This window comes from Marmota monax, unplaced genomic scaffold (genome assembly GCF_021218885.2).
Source record: "Marmota monax isolate L192 unplaced genomic scaffold, Marmota_monax_Labrador192_F-V1.1 WCK01_AAM20220418_F8-fsc00165, whole genome shotgun sequence".
Classification (NCBI taxonomy): Eukaryota; Metazoa; Chordata; class Mammalia; order Rodentia; family Sciuridae; genus Marmota; species Marmota monax.
In genome coordinates this window covers 3,073,402-3,087,329 of record NW_026693851.1, presented here as the reverse complement: position 1 = coordinate 3,087,329, position 13,928 = coordinate 3,073,402, and the positions used below count along the sequence as shown (strand labels likewise).

The window sequence follows — 13,928 nt, the reverse complement described above, 5'->3', positions numbered from 1 at the left end:
ATAGATCTCTCTCCTGTTTTTCCAAAGTTGAATAATTAAACTGCCCCAAACAATGAAAGAATATTGAAAAAAAAATTCCATCAATCCTTTTATAAAAGTGACCTGACAAAAAACACAGGGAGACACACCCCACAAAGATGCACACCCTCCTGTGGACTTTGGCTGGTTGTTTTATGATGTAAAATATACAAGAAAATTATGAAGAAGGAGGTCATCATTTATAGCCTGTTTTTTTTTTTTTTGAAAGACAAGATTGTGTTGTGCAGCTCTCAGATCTTGAATGATCCAACTCCAAAATTTTAACTGTATTTTACAGATTCTCACCCAATCATTTTCTTATTTCAGTCACAACGATACAGTTTTTCTCTCCCTCTATAATCCTTATAGCAGGCTCCCCACAAAACACCCCTCATTTCACAGTGGGGATGGGAAAACAACTAGGGTAAGACATGATAGCAGACAGGGTGACCAAGCAGAATGGAAGGCATTATGGAAACAGTGGGAAGAGGTGGGAGAAAAGCAGGTACAAGGTCAGGCAAAAAGCCCCCAGATTCTGTTAAAATGGGCAAGTTTAGGCTGGTCTTTCAATAAGGAGAATCATTTGCCAATTAGTCACCTCTGCCTGCTTTCCACTGGGGCCTTGAATTTGTAGGGAAAGCAGGAGTCAAAGTGGGTAAAAGGGTATAAATTCAATTGGAATTGAAAGCTAGCTCTGAAAGAGTCTCCTTTCTTTAACCATGCTCTATTTGCAGTGTGGTTGATGAAGATGATAAAAATAAGTGGTGAGGATAAGAGTATAATTAAATGATGATGTTACATGATGATGATGAATAACAATAGATCTCTCACTGTTATTAATAAATCTATAACAGAGTATCTTGCTGTTCCACTACATTCATTATGATGAATATTTATTTGTTCAAATGTACATTTAATACAAAATTTAAGACAAATTCATGTTGACTAGTTTGCTATCCTTATTTTCATTTTGAATATACATAAATACATATATATACATATATACACAGTTATCCACATATGTGTATGTACATATATATATACTTATGCATGCATGCAGACATGTGTACACACACATACACGTTTTTTATGTCCCTACCGACTAAGTATCTAGAGCTCTTGTAGACACTAAGCACTCAGAAACAAGGAAATAAGGTCCCCATTCTTAGGGAGCTTGCATTTGGAGTCAGAGTGACGATTAACATGTTAAGTAAGGTAATTTTGAGAGTGACAGTGTTCTTAATAGAGTGCCTGGTGTGAGAGGTGCTATTCCAGCATGATTCTCAGGGATAGGCCATCTCTAAGGAGGTGTCCTTTGAACATAATGGGCCTTCAGACAGAGGAAGTGGTCCTCAAGGCCCCGAGGCAGGAACAAGCTTAGCATGTTTGAGAGACAGAAAGATGGCTTCCCGAAGGTGGGACAGAGTGAGCCAAAAGGGTTATTAAATGAGGTGGGAAAAGTAGATAAGCCAAAATAGCTCGGCAACAGAAAGACTTTGGATGATAGTCTAAGCAGGGGCTATTGATTTCTGCACACTCTGTTGCATTATTCACTCCTTCCCTAACTGACTTATGATCATTTATTCATCAGATTCGGTTATTCTATATTTTAATGTTATTTTCAAAGCAATCTCTTCTAAAGATCTATTCATTGATTTGGGAGCCTGGTATTATACTGTTCATTCATTGCTTTGCCATGTGTTTTAATAGCTGGTAGGAAAAAACCTCACTTTCTTTCTTTTTTACACTTTTCAACATGAAAGAATCTAATAATCGCTATAGTTCTAAAATGGTATCAATACAACAAATACTGTTCTCATAAGTATTAACTGACTATACTGAAAAAAGATTAAGTATATAAATATAATGTTCTCAATTTGAAATACCACCAAAATAAATAGCAGATGTTTATAGTGAAAGATGCAACTGTGAAGTTTTCAGATTCAAATACTGATTTTTAAAAAATTACATATACGGAATACCTAGAAAATAGGTTTAATTGGAACTTATAGACAATTTTATAATATTCATGAGCAACAATTTTTAAAGACATAGAGGGCTATTTTAATTTGGAGTTTTAACATCATTTCCCTTTAATGCTTTTGATTATAGCATGATCATAAACCAAAGATTCAAATGATTTCAAGGGGTTGTTGATACTATTTAGGCAAAATTTTTCATGCACCAGTACTTTTAATGTTGTGTCCATCAAATTATAACAACAACAGCAACAATGGAACCCATAACTATACACAAGATGTAGCCTGTTTTCATGAATAGCACATTGTATAACAGTACACCAAGTTTATATTCCACCATCAAGTGTGGTGCTCTCATTAGTTCACTTTGTGATAGATCATTAAGAGACTCTTCAAATCCAATAGGTTCATCACAACCACTCAAAATATCCAGTGAGAGATTGAACTGGAAAGAAATGGAAGATGCTGAACCTGCTGTACTGTTGAGAATTCCATGTGTCTTTTAGTGGAGAAAATACACACTGTATGTTTCCCAGTATAGAAAAATTCTTGGTTGAGTTGAATTTTTCCTTTTTTTCTGATTACTAATAATTAATTATAAATATTACTAATTTAAGGGGATGATTGAGTGAAAGTTCATTTTTCTTCACACAAGAACAACTTTTTGAAAAAGGTCATGAATTTGAAAAGGCGCGTTTGCTGAGTGCAGCGGAGTACTGTCCTTTAACAGAAAGCCACGTCCTCTGGTATTATCTTTAGTCTGCTCTATTAACAGCCTCTCAGCCCCTCATGATTAGTTGTCTTTTACAAAATTATCATAGGTATTTTCTCCTTTTCTAAAATGGAAATTCAAAATAATTTTCATCACTTCACCTTTGGAATTTTTGGACTGTTATAAATCTATTTTTAATTTGGAAAAAAGAGGGCATTTGTTTACACTATTGACTCTTTCTATCCAAGATTGTAGTGTATTTTTAAAAATATAAGTATTTTATATCTTTCAGTAAAACTTAATATTTTTGTTTTTATAGGTTCACACATTTTATGAAGCAAATTTTCCTGGAAGTTGTTATTTGTTTTTGTTTCTATATGGATCTGACATTTTCCCATCATATTTGTGATTAGTTGTTGATGTTATAGAGAAAGCCATTGACTTATTGAATATTCTAAATATTACTAATGGTTTTTTTTTCTCTTGGATTTGACAATGACATTATAGTTTGACAATAATGTGAATGGCAAATCATGAGAGGTTTTTAATTTTCAAAATGATACTTTTTATTACTATTTTTACACCTTAGTGTTTATTCTAAAAGTTTTTAAACTGTGTAATTCAATGATAATAGTAATTTTGTCCTGTTTCTTTTGAAGACAGAGATATCTCTAGTATTCATTAGGTAGAATGTAGATTACTGGTTTGCGAGAGCTAGTCTTTATTATGTTAGTGCAGCATCCTGCATCTTGTTTATTAAGTTTTAAAGGAATGACTATTTGATTTTATTAAATGACTTTTCAGTCAATTAAACTGAGCCTATGAATTTTCTTATTTAACTGTTACTGTGATTTATTATATCAGTGTTTCCCAATATTAAAAATTATTCTTAACTGCAGAGAATAAACTCTGCTTTGCCATGTTGGATATCCTATATGTCCCTGGCCTTCTCAGTTGTAACTTTAAAATGGAATCATGCTTACTGTTTTTATCTAAATTATTATGGCACAAGACCCTTCTGGTCCTTCTACAGTAAATTACTTTCATCCCCAAGTGTTTCCCTTAAGTATTTCTGAGATTTGGTTTCTAGCCTTTTATCTTGCCCTTATATTGCTGCCACTGACAGATACCCTGCAGAGACCACATGACAGCTGCTCTTCTGGGTACAGCTGCCCTTCACAGGTGATGGCTACTAACATCTGCTACAGTTGTTACTTCCGGAACCTACACACTCACACACATCTATGGGCCTTCTTGTGGAGGGTCAGTGTCATTACCGGAGAGCAGATCCTCTGCTCAGAGGCAGGCAGAGAAAAGGGCAAGCCCTTTCTTTCCTTCCCATTCAAGGCACTTTGCATACTGTCTCAGGGTGAAAGCAATGGGGACATCTATTTTCAGAAAGCAAAGATGGACTGCTACTCTCAGAGTTATGATCTGACTCCTGTAGCTTGACAGTACCTTTTCCAAAGCATGGATTATTCAAGTTTAAACCATCACGTGTGCGGCATGTCTGAAGTCCTGATCACCAAATATATTTCCTTGTCACAGTCTTTCTTCTATTATGAGAAGAAGAATAGATCTGGTCACATAGCTCTCATGCTCAGGCTCTGACTCCTAGTTTTCTTATCTAATGCTTAGAAAAGGAAAGAGAGTAGTTTACAAACAAGCATGAGTGACACAACTCTGCAATTAACACCTTGAGGCAAGTGTGATTGATTTTCTGTACTGGTTCAAGCTTTCCCAAGGGTTCAGAGAACTCCCCAAGGTATACTATTGAGACCTGTCATGAAAAAATCAAGGGATACTCAGTTGCAAATTTTAGTTTCCATTGTAGAGTGCTGCAGAGGATTGCATTTTAAGGCAGTTTCTTGCTTAAAATTTTAAGATTCATCTCTCCAGGTACTCTATTTCTAACTGTTAAAATAAATTTGCTGTTATATTATTTAGAATTTTTGTATGTATAATAATAAGTAAGGTTAGTACTATTCTTTGTTTTGCATCAAATGTTAAAAAGATGTTTAAAATGAAATTATTTTATGTCTTTATAGAAGGTTTCCTGAAAATTTTTCTTGTGTAGAATGGAAATTTATATATCTAAGTGCACATTTGTATATCACACACACACACAAAGTACATGTACTGTTTCAAATGGTAACATGAAAAAAACTAGCTCTCATAAATAGTCAACATTTCTACTTATTCTAGAGACATTCATACTATCAGAATAACCAAGACAAAAATGCTGTTATTACCAAGTAATACTGTCAGAACTAAATATATTTATGCATGTTTATATGTTTTAAATGTAAATATTTTACATATACATGTATATTTGCAAAGATTTAAACATCCTTATTTTTATCTTGATTAGTCTAGGAACCTTTTTTTTTTTTGGGGGGGGGGCACCAGGGATTGAACTCGGGGGCACTCAACCACTGAGCCATATCTCCAGCCCTATTTTGTATTTCATTTAGAGACAGGGTCTCACTGAGTTGCTTAGCGCCTTGTGGTTGCTGAGGCTGGCTTTGAATTCATGATCCTCCTGTCTAATATTTGATAAATAGTTTTTGTTATGGTTATTGATGCATTCAGATTTTCTATTTATTCTTAAGCCAGCTTGGGAAATTGTATTTTTTCAAGCAATTGTCCATGCCATGGAGAGTTTCAGCTTTATTATCTGATAGAAAATAATTTCTAAAATTTATTATGATAGTGTTATTATTTTATCATTATCTTATTAAATATAACATCAAATGTAACATACAGACTTTTAGGAACCTATCTATTGCATAAAATCAATAGTTTTGATTTTTAAGAATAATTTTATTGAAGTATATTTCACATTTCATAAAACTCACTCATTTCAAGTATACAATTAAATGGTTTTTAGTGATTTTACTGAGTGGTGCTATAATCACAATAAATCAGTTTTAAAGCACTTTTCTTTCCTCCAATAAGATTTCTTATCCCCCTTTACATGTAATATCTATTTCTATCCCCAGCCCAGGCAATTACTAATTTAGTTTCTGTCTAAGTTTGTCTTTTCTGGATATTTCTTTTAAAAGGAATATAATATATAACATCTGTCATATATATATATATATATATATATATATATATATATGTGTGTGTGTGTGTGTGTGTGTGTGTGTGTATATATATATAACTATATATATATATAAATATATATATATATATATATATATATATATATATATATATATATATATAAAACATCTGTTCCTATGTCTAGCTTCTTTTAGTTGGCACATATTTAAAATTCCTCTATGATGTACTATATGTCACTTGTTCATTACTTTTTATTATTTCATTATATAGAGATATCTCCTTGTAACTATTCATTCATTTGATCATGGCCATTTAGATTTTTTCCCCATTATTTTTGGCTATTCAAATAATGTTACTTTGAACATTTGTATGCGAGTCTTTATGTGGATATGTTTGCATTTCTTTTGGGTAGATTCCTAGAAGTGGAATGGTTAAGTCACATTGTAGTTTTGTGTTTAATTGCTTAAGAAATATGAAACTTTTTCAAAGAAGACTTTTGACTTTTTTTTCAATGGTGCTGATAGCTGTTTTTCTATAAATGCTATGTCAGGTATAAATAGTTATTAAGGCTTTAGGCTTTCAGTTTTATAATCATTGTAAGGATGGAAAGAATTCCATAATTCTCATGGCTATGATCTTATGCTCTGAAATGGATACTGGATTTTTGAAACTTTTTAAGGGTTAATATTCTACCATTGACTGAATATCCTAAGAGACTTTATGTATACCTCACATTTCTTAGACCTTAGACGAAACATGTTTCATTTAGCTCAGTTGGTAGAGTGCTTGTTCTAGGTTGAACAGTGATAGTTATAAATTGTGAATCCCAAAACTGGGCTTCTGCAAGTCTAATAACTCCCTCTCATAGGCAGGAAATCTTTTTTTTTTTTTTGCCATATGATTTATTTTTATTTTTTTTAGTCATATATGACAGCAGAATGTATTTTGGCATATAATACATACATGAAATGTACATACATCAATCATATTGTCTATTCTATTCTGCTGCCCTTCCTATCCCCCCTATTCCTCCTCTCCTCTCCCATCCTTTCTCTATCCAATCTAATGTGACACACTTTTTTTTCTTTTTCTCATCACAACATCATATATGTATTCTGTATAACAATGAGGTTCTCCTTCCATCTTCCGTGCAACTCCTCTTCTCCCTCTTTTTCCCTCCCACCTCTCTTCCCTACTTAGTAGAAGTCTTCTTCTCATGCTCTTCCTCCCTATCCCATTTTGAGACAGGAAAAAAAAATTTTTGATCTCAGCTCAGGGTTGCCTTGGTTATTATTGGGATGCCTTTGGCTGCAGAGCCCAGAGCAAAGGGGAACTGGATTGGAAGATACTAGAAAGTCCACTAGAAATGCCTGGCAAACAGCTCAAGAGTCTTCTAAGGCAAAGACCACTACTAAAGCTAAGACCTGGAAAATTGTTTCTGAAGAAGTGTCTAGAAGGAATCTCAGAGGTTTTCAGACCCCATGGGCTGGAATCTTCTATAGGGTTCAGAAGGCTGGACTCCTGGGTAGGGAGGATATTGTGCAAGGCTGGAGTCAGTCCTTTCATAAGGATAGAGAAGAGCTGAACAGGGTGGAGTCAGACCCCTGTACATGCATGCTTATGTTATTGGTTAGCTAAATGTTCTGCTTTAGGTTTTGAAAGTATAGCTTTAATACAGACATGCTGTCTTTTTTTAAAAAATATTTTTATTAGTTGTTGATGAATTTTTTAAATTTATTTTTTAGTTGTAGTTGGACACAATACCTTTATTTTATTTATTTTTATGTGGTGCTGAGGATTGAACCCAGGGCCTCGCATGTGCTAGGCGAGTGTTCTGCTGCTGAGCCACAACTCCAGCCCTGATGAATTTTTTTTTACTTATTTGTATGTGGTGCTGAGAATCGAACCTAGAGCGTCACACATGCTAGGCAAGCGCTCTACCGCTGAGCCACAACCCCAGCCCCCAGACATGCTATCTTTAATTTGATTATTTAGTATGACCTGTTAATGTCTTTTAGCACTACCTGCTCTTTTTTTTTAAAGGGAAATCTGGAGATTATAGCACACTTATAAGCACATTATTTAAATTGTAAATAAAAAATAATTATAGTATTATTTAATATAATCAAGACTATTTATAGTTCTTAGTTTTCCAAGGAAAATACCAAATAAAGCCATTTTTATGCTTGAAAAGATTGATGTATATTTTTTTTACAAATTTACCAAATGAGTCAAAAATATAATTTTCTAGATACAGTCAATATTTTTAGGTGCATCAATGAAACTTGTAATGAAATTAGCTGTTTTTACATACTTATCGTAGAAATTGTTTTCAGTTTTTATAACAATTGGGAGACATATTAAAGATCATATCATCAGTTAATTGCTATTTTTCTTTCAGGTGTCAAATGATTGAATCTTGCTCAATTGTCTACTGGTGGTAGCAACATAGATCAACAACAGGGAACTTAACCGGCTACAGTGAATTGAATTCCCTAAACATTAATGTAATTTAAGTTTATGACAATGGCTATTAAGATATTGGGTATCTTGGGGCTGGGGAAATAGCTTAGTTGGTAGAGTGCTTGCCTACCATGCACAAAACCCTGAGTTTAATCCCTGGCACCATTAAAAAAAAAAGATATTGAGTATCTTATAAAAATAAAATATTGGGTATCTTTTAAAATCTCTACAAGGTAAACTATCTAATTTGGGCAATTGAAAATGTGTTCTGTAATAGCTGTATTTGTTTTTTTAGTAAAATCTTTGTATTAAAGTGAGGTATAAGGTACATGCTTACCCCAGGTAATATTGCTGCCAAGTTCATTCCACAGACTGGCTGAAATGAGAACCCTCTATGGACTAAATATGCATCCTTTACACTTGATCTAAGAGGAGCTCCTGTTATTAAGAACAGTGAGTCATGTGACAGTAAAACTGGGTTTTTTAATTGAATTCTCTAATCGTTGATCATCCATGTATATCTTATTGTTCACATCCACTGAGATCCTTAAATAACATGCTTTAACATTTTTTCATTTTAGTAACTTTTGCTATAAATAATCAGATTAGAAATATTGAATTTCAGGGTGCCAAGAATAGTTCTGGGCACACTGAAATTCGGCTTTCTACTGACCTAACTCTGGACACCCCGAGCCAATAGCTTCCCTCTGTTGTAAGTCAGTATGCCTCAAGCCATTCTTGTCTGCATTTAGCCCTTCCATCACTATACTGGCTATGTGCATTTTTTCTGCCCCTGAAGTGCAGTGTGGTCCCTAGATACCTTGGGTTTGTCACAATTTTAATATGAAGCCATGGTTGAGATCACTGGGTTAGCAACACTTAATCTCTGATAATAATCCATTGTGATGTGCTGGCTAGTTCTAGCCCCCTTCTTTGCACATGTATGTGACTTTTTAGAGATATTCTTGTCTCTTTTGGAAAATTCAAAGGATTGACTATAAAACAGGGTATTTTTAGGACAGGTAGGAGGATAGGGTAGGATTTTGAGCACTGTGATAGATCTTCAACTTCATTGTCAAACATACACATACACACCCATGTTTGTGTCTTCCTCAAAGGATGATTTGAGCTCATGAACTCATATTGACACCAGACTTCTCCAAGAGATCCTGGACACTCAAGCAATAATATTTAGGGAAAGAACGTAAACTATAAATTAGTACCTAATGAAATTATTAATAATGCTAGCCATGAAATCTTCTATATTTTGATATAAATATCATACTAAAAATAACCCTTATTTTTTTTTTTACAGAAATTATTTTGTAGTTTGTATTAATTGAAGTATTTTCCACAATTGTAAAAGTGGTTAGTTGATTTTCATTCTTAAGCCAGGTTGTCTGTGAGATCTGGTATCATTGTTGTCACTTAAGATACCTTCCCTCATTGCTTTCTGCCTCTCTGGGTCTAATTTTATGTGAATCTAATTCATTAGCTCTTTTTTTTTTTTTTCAAATGTGCTTTTTCTGTCTCTGTTCATACCCTGATTCCACTACTAAAACTTGTAGTTCAGAGTCTAATAGACAACAAAAGCTCAACATAGGTGACAGAAAGTGCCAGTTTTCACTTTGCCATTTTCATATATGTATGTATGTATGTATGTATGTAGAGTAGGGGTGATTGAACCCAAGGATGCTTTACTGCTGAGCTACATCTGCAGTCCTGCTTTTTTTTTTTCAATTATTTTTTTATTTTGATACAAGGTCTTACTACCTTGCCTAGGTTGGCCTCAAACTTGTGATGCTCCTCCCTCAGCCTCCAAGGCATGTTCCACCATGCCCGTCTAGTACTTTGTATTGAAATGTGCAAACACAGAAACTTCCTGAAGTTCATTATGAGTAGATATTCTTCAAAGCCATAGTAGTGAAATAGCTTTGAAATAGCCCTTCCAGCAATATTTTTTTAAAGGCCTTTTATAACTAGCAACACATGGCTATGGATATGAATACAAGAGGATTTGAGATAAATAACAGATGTTGATATATCCCTCCTTCTGTAAAAATTATCTTGGGGATCACAGTGCTAAAATGGAATGGCTGCAGTTCTCCCCCGTGTACACTGTTGGTTGCTACTGGGCAATGTTCAGAGGTCTCTTTTTTTTGAAATTCAGAAGGGCACTTCTCACTGGCCATACACTTGCTGCAAACCTTCCCCTCCAAGGGCATTTACTCTTCTGGATGAGTCATCCTGTCCAAACAAAGTTTTCATTGTTGAGTTGCTAACCCAGTGATCTCAACCATAGCTGCATATTAAAATGATCTCAGGAGTTTAAAAAACAACCAATACCTGGGTCCCACCCCAGACCAACTAGTGAAGTGTCTTCCCAGTGTGATCCTTGGACCAGCAGAGTCATTTTAGGAAATTGTTGGAAATGTACATTCAGGGTCCTCTCCTACATGTACTAAATCAAAATCATTGATGGATGGGACCCAGAAAACTATGTTTTAACAAGCCTTTTGGCTGATTCTGATTTATGCTCAAGTTTAAGAACCAATGATCTCATGTTTTTTCCTCCTAACACTCACATGCTACAGTTTCTTCTCACTATCTTAATGTAGTCCATACCTCAACCCCATGCCTATATGCTACTCCTCCCCTTACATCTAGTCCATTAGGATTTTTTTTTGTTACAGTTCAGTAATTAAAAACTATTTCACTCATTCTAATAAAAATAATATCTTCTAGAAATCTTGTTAAAAAACCAAGATCATTTTTTTTCCCTTTTGAATCTGGCCAATATGAATTAGATTAAAGAAGATTCCTACTGGGCCTTATGTTGCTTCCTTTGAATTGAGGTGTTATATTCTTGAGGTGGAAAATTGTGGATCAGCCATTCAGTTGGTTACCAAGGATTTATTTTGAAATAATAGGGACATGACCATGGTACCAGGTTATCATGGATTTTAGATCCAATAGTAGATACAAATTTCCAGAATCTGTAATATAATAGGGGAGGAAAGGCAACACAACAGGAGACTCCAGGTAGCAGATTTTGCTGGTTGGTTGACTAATGTACTGTTTTCTGCATGTCTTAGTTTTAGCTGCCATAAAAAAATACCATAGACTAGGTAGCGTGAACAACAGAAATAAATTCCTCACAGTTCCAAAAGCTGGCAAGACCAAGGTCAGTGTTTTTGCTTATTTTGTCCTTGGTGAGGTCCTTCTTCTGATTTGCAAATGACAGCAATCCAGGGGTACTTTACCACTTTACTACATTCCCAGCCCTTTTTTATTTTTTATTTTGAGACAGTGCCTCACTAAATTGCTGCGGCTGGCCTTGAACTCATAATCCTTTTGCTGCAGCTTCTCAAGTCACTGGGATTACAGGTGTGTGCCACTGCATCCACTTGTATGTGTTTTTATATGGCCACTGGTTCCAACTCACTCTCATGACCTAAGCATAACCCAAAGGCCCCCCTCCTCACACCTCTGCATTGGAAACTGGGATTTCAGTATGCGAATTATGCAAGACACCAACATTCATTCTGCAACACTGAAGGAAATATTATTAGTACATGCAGCCTCATAAGATCAGTGCAAGGGTTTGTATGAAAAAAAAAAGTGTATAAATTCTGGGGTCACCTAGGCATCCTGTTGTAGATATTTTGTTGTGCCAATTGCAGATGTTTGATTAAATGGTCCATACAACCAACAGAGAGGGAAGGTAGTCAAGTGGCTACTTATGGACTCCATAGTCAATCAGCCTGTATTCAAAATCTATTCCAATTACTAGTTGTGAGGCTGTGGGCAAATTAGTTAATTGGTCAGTGGCTGGATTTCTCTACTTGTAAAATAGGGATGGTAACAGTGCCTGTTTTATAGGGTACTTGTCAGATATAGTGGTTAATATATATGAAACATAAAATAAATAAATTGTTCTGAATCCTTTCTGTGTATTTCTGAAATCTCCAAAGCTCTGAAAATAAAAATTTTATAAATTTGAAGCAACATATTTGGCATTGAACATGGCATTCAACTATACATGTATTGGTTTTGTATTACTGCTGTATTGTTAGCCACTTAAACCAACAAATTTACCATCTCACTGATTCCATGGGTCAGAATTTTGGGTACAAGCTGGCTTGGCCGCATTCTCTGCTTAGAGTCTCATGGGCCTAAATCAAGGTGTTGTGCAGGATGTGCTTCTTTCTAGAGGTTCTGAAAAATAATCTGCTTCTACATGTTTTTAGATTGTTGACACAATTCTGTTCCTTGAAATTATAGGACTGCAGTTCCCACTGCTTTGCTGATTGTTGGCCATGGATTGTCCTTTAAAGGTTGCTTGAATTTCCTGGCTAGTGGTGCCCTTACTCTACCTTCAAAGGCAGCAGTGGCTGGTTAAGTCCTTCTCAGACTTTGAATCTCAGCCCTCCCCTTCTGGCTCATTTCTCCTCTGCCATCTTCTCCCACCAACTCTTATGCCTTCCTCTTCTGTTTTTAAGGACTCATGAGATTATATTTGGCCCACCCAGGATAATCCAGGATAATCTCCCATTTAAAAAAAATTTTAAAGTTGTCAGTGAACCTTCATTTTAAAAAATTTATTTATATGCAGTGCTGAGAATCAAACCCAGTGTCTCAAATATTCTAGGCAAGCTCTCTACCCTTGAGCCACAAACAACCCTAGCCCTGATCTTCCTATTTTAAAGTCAGCTGTTTAGTAACCTTAATTCTGTGTGTGAAATTTCTTCATGCAGTATTAGATCAGTATTAATAACCCAAGAATGGGAATCTTGGGGGACATCTTCAGACTTCTGTCTAGTATGATACATTGGACTTTTGTATTCTTTATACCAATTAGCATGATTGTCATTTGGCACAGAAATATTAGTATATTTGATTGTAGTTGTTATCCTTCACTGTGCTTGGGGCATTAAGTGACACGTGATATATGCACATGCTACCTTTCTAAAATTAAATAATTTCTAACTCCAAAATACATCTGGCCCCAAGGATTGGTGAAGGGATTGTGGGCGTGTTATAAAAACTTGCTGGTAAAAGATATTTTTGAAAGCATTTATATTTATATTTTAAAATACTGTGAAGTGGTACATGTGTAGCACTTACTACTTGAAAGAAAGGATGTTAATTTGTTCTCCAGATTCAAATTTAGAAAACTAAAATGGACTTTGGAAGAAAGGTTCATTATTTTAAAGACAAAAAAAGGCAAAGGATGAAAGTAACGTTTATGAAACATTGTACAATTCACATTACACACAGTCAAAATGGTGGGGTAGTCCTTAATTTAATCCTCATAACCAAAGAAGTCGTTATTTTCTCCATTGTGCTGGGGTCGAGAATCAGGGAGACTAGTTTGTTCAGGGTCAATATGTAGAAATGAAATTTGAACTTTGTGCTGACTTCAGAATCTACTTAATTCATCAAAGAATGATGGCAGATCTGTGATTCAAACTCTGGTCTTCTGTCTCACCCTGAAAGCACCCGATGGCCATTTTAAATACATAATTCTGTGTTTACAAGTGTCTTTTGAAATGTTTAAAGCATTTAAAAACTTCTGGCAAGGGAAACTCATGATGCTTGGTCTGCTACCAAAATTAATTTTCAATTGAATACTTTCTATTGGATAAATCTTTATTAAAATTATTTGCCATAAAATGTCATGTCTC

General features: G+C 34.8%; 1 protein-coding gene and 1 pseudogene across 12 annotated transcripts in view; one reads left to right on the top strand and one right to left on the bottom strand.

Annotated features, from left to right (window-relative positions):
* Positions 1-13,928, top strand: part of Adam22 (ADAM metallopeptidase domain 22) — a 222,258-nt gene that overhangs the window by 36,859 nt on the left and 171,471 nt on the right. The window lies entirely within an intron of this gene.
* The window catches only part of LOC124105331 (proteasome maturation protein-like), a 60,149-nt pseudogene continuing 48,447 nt past the window's right edge, over positions 2,227-13,928 (bottom strand).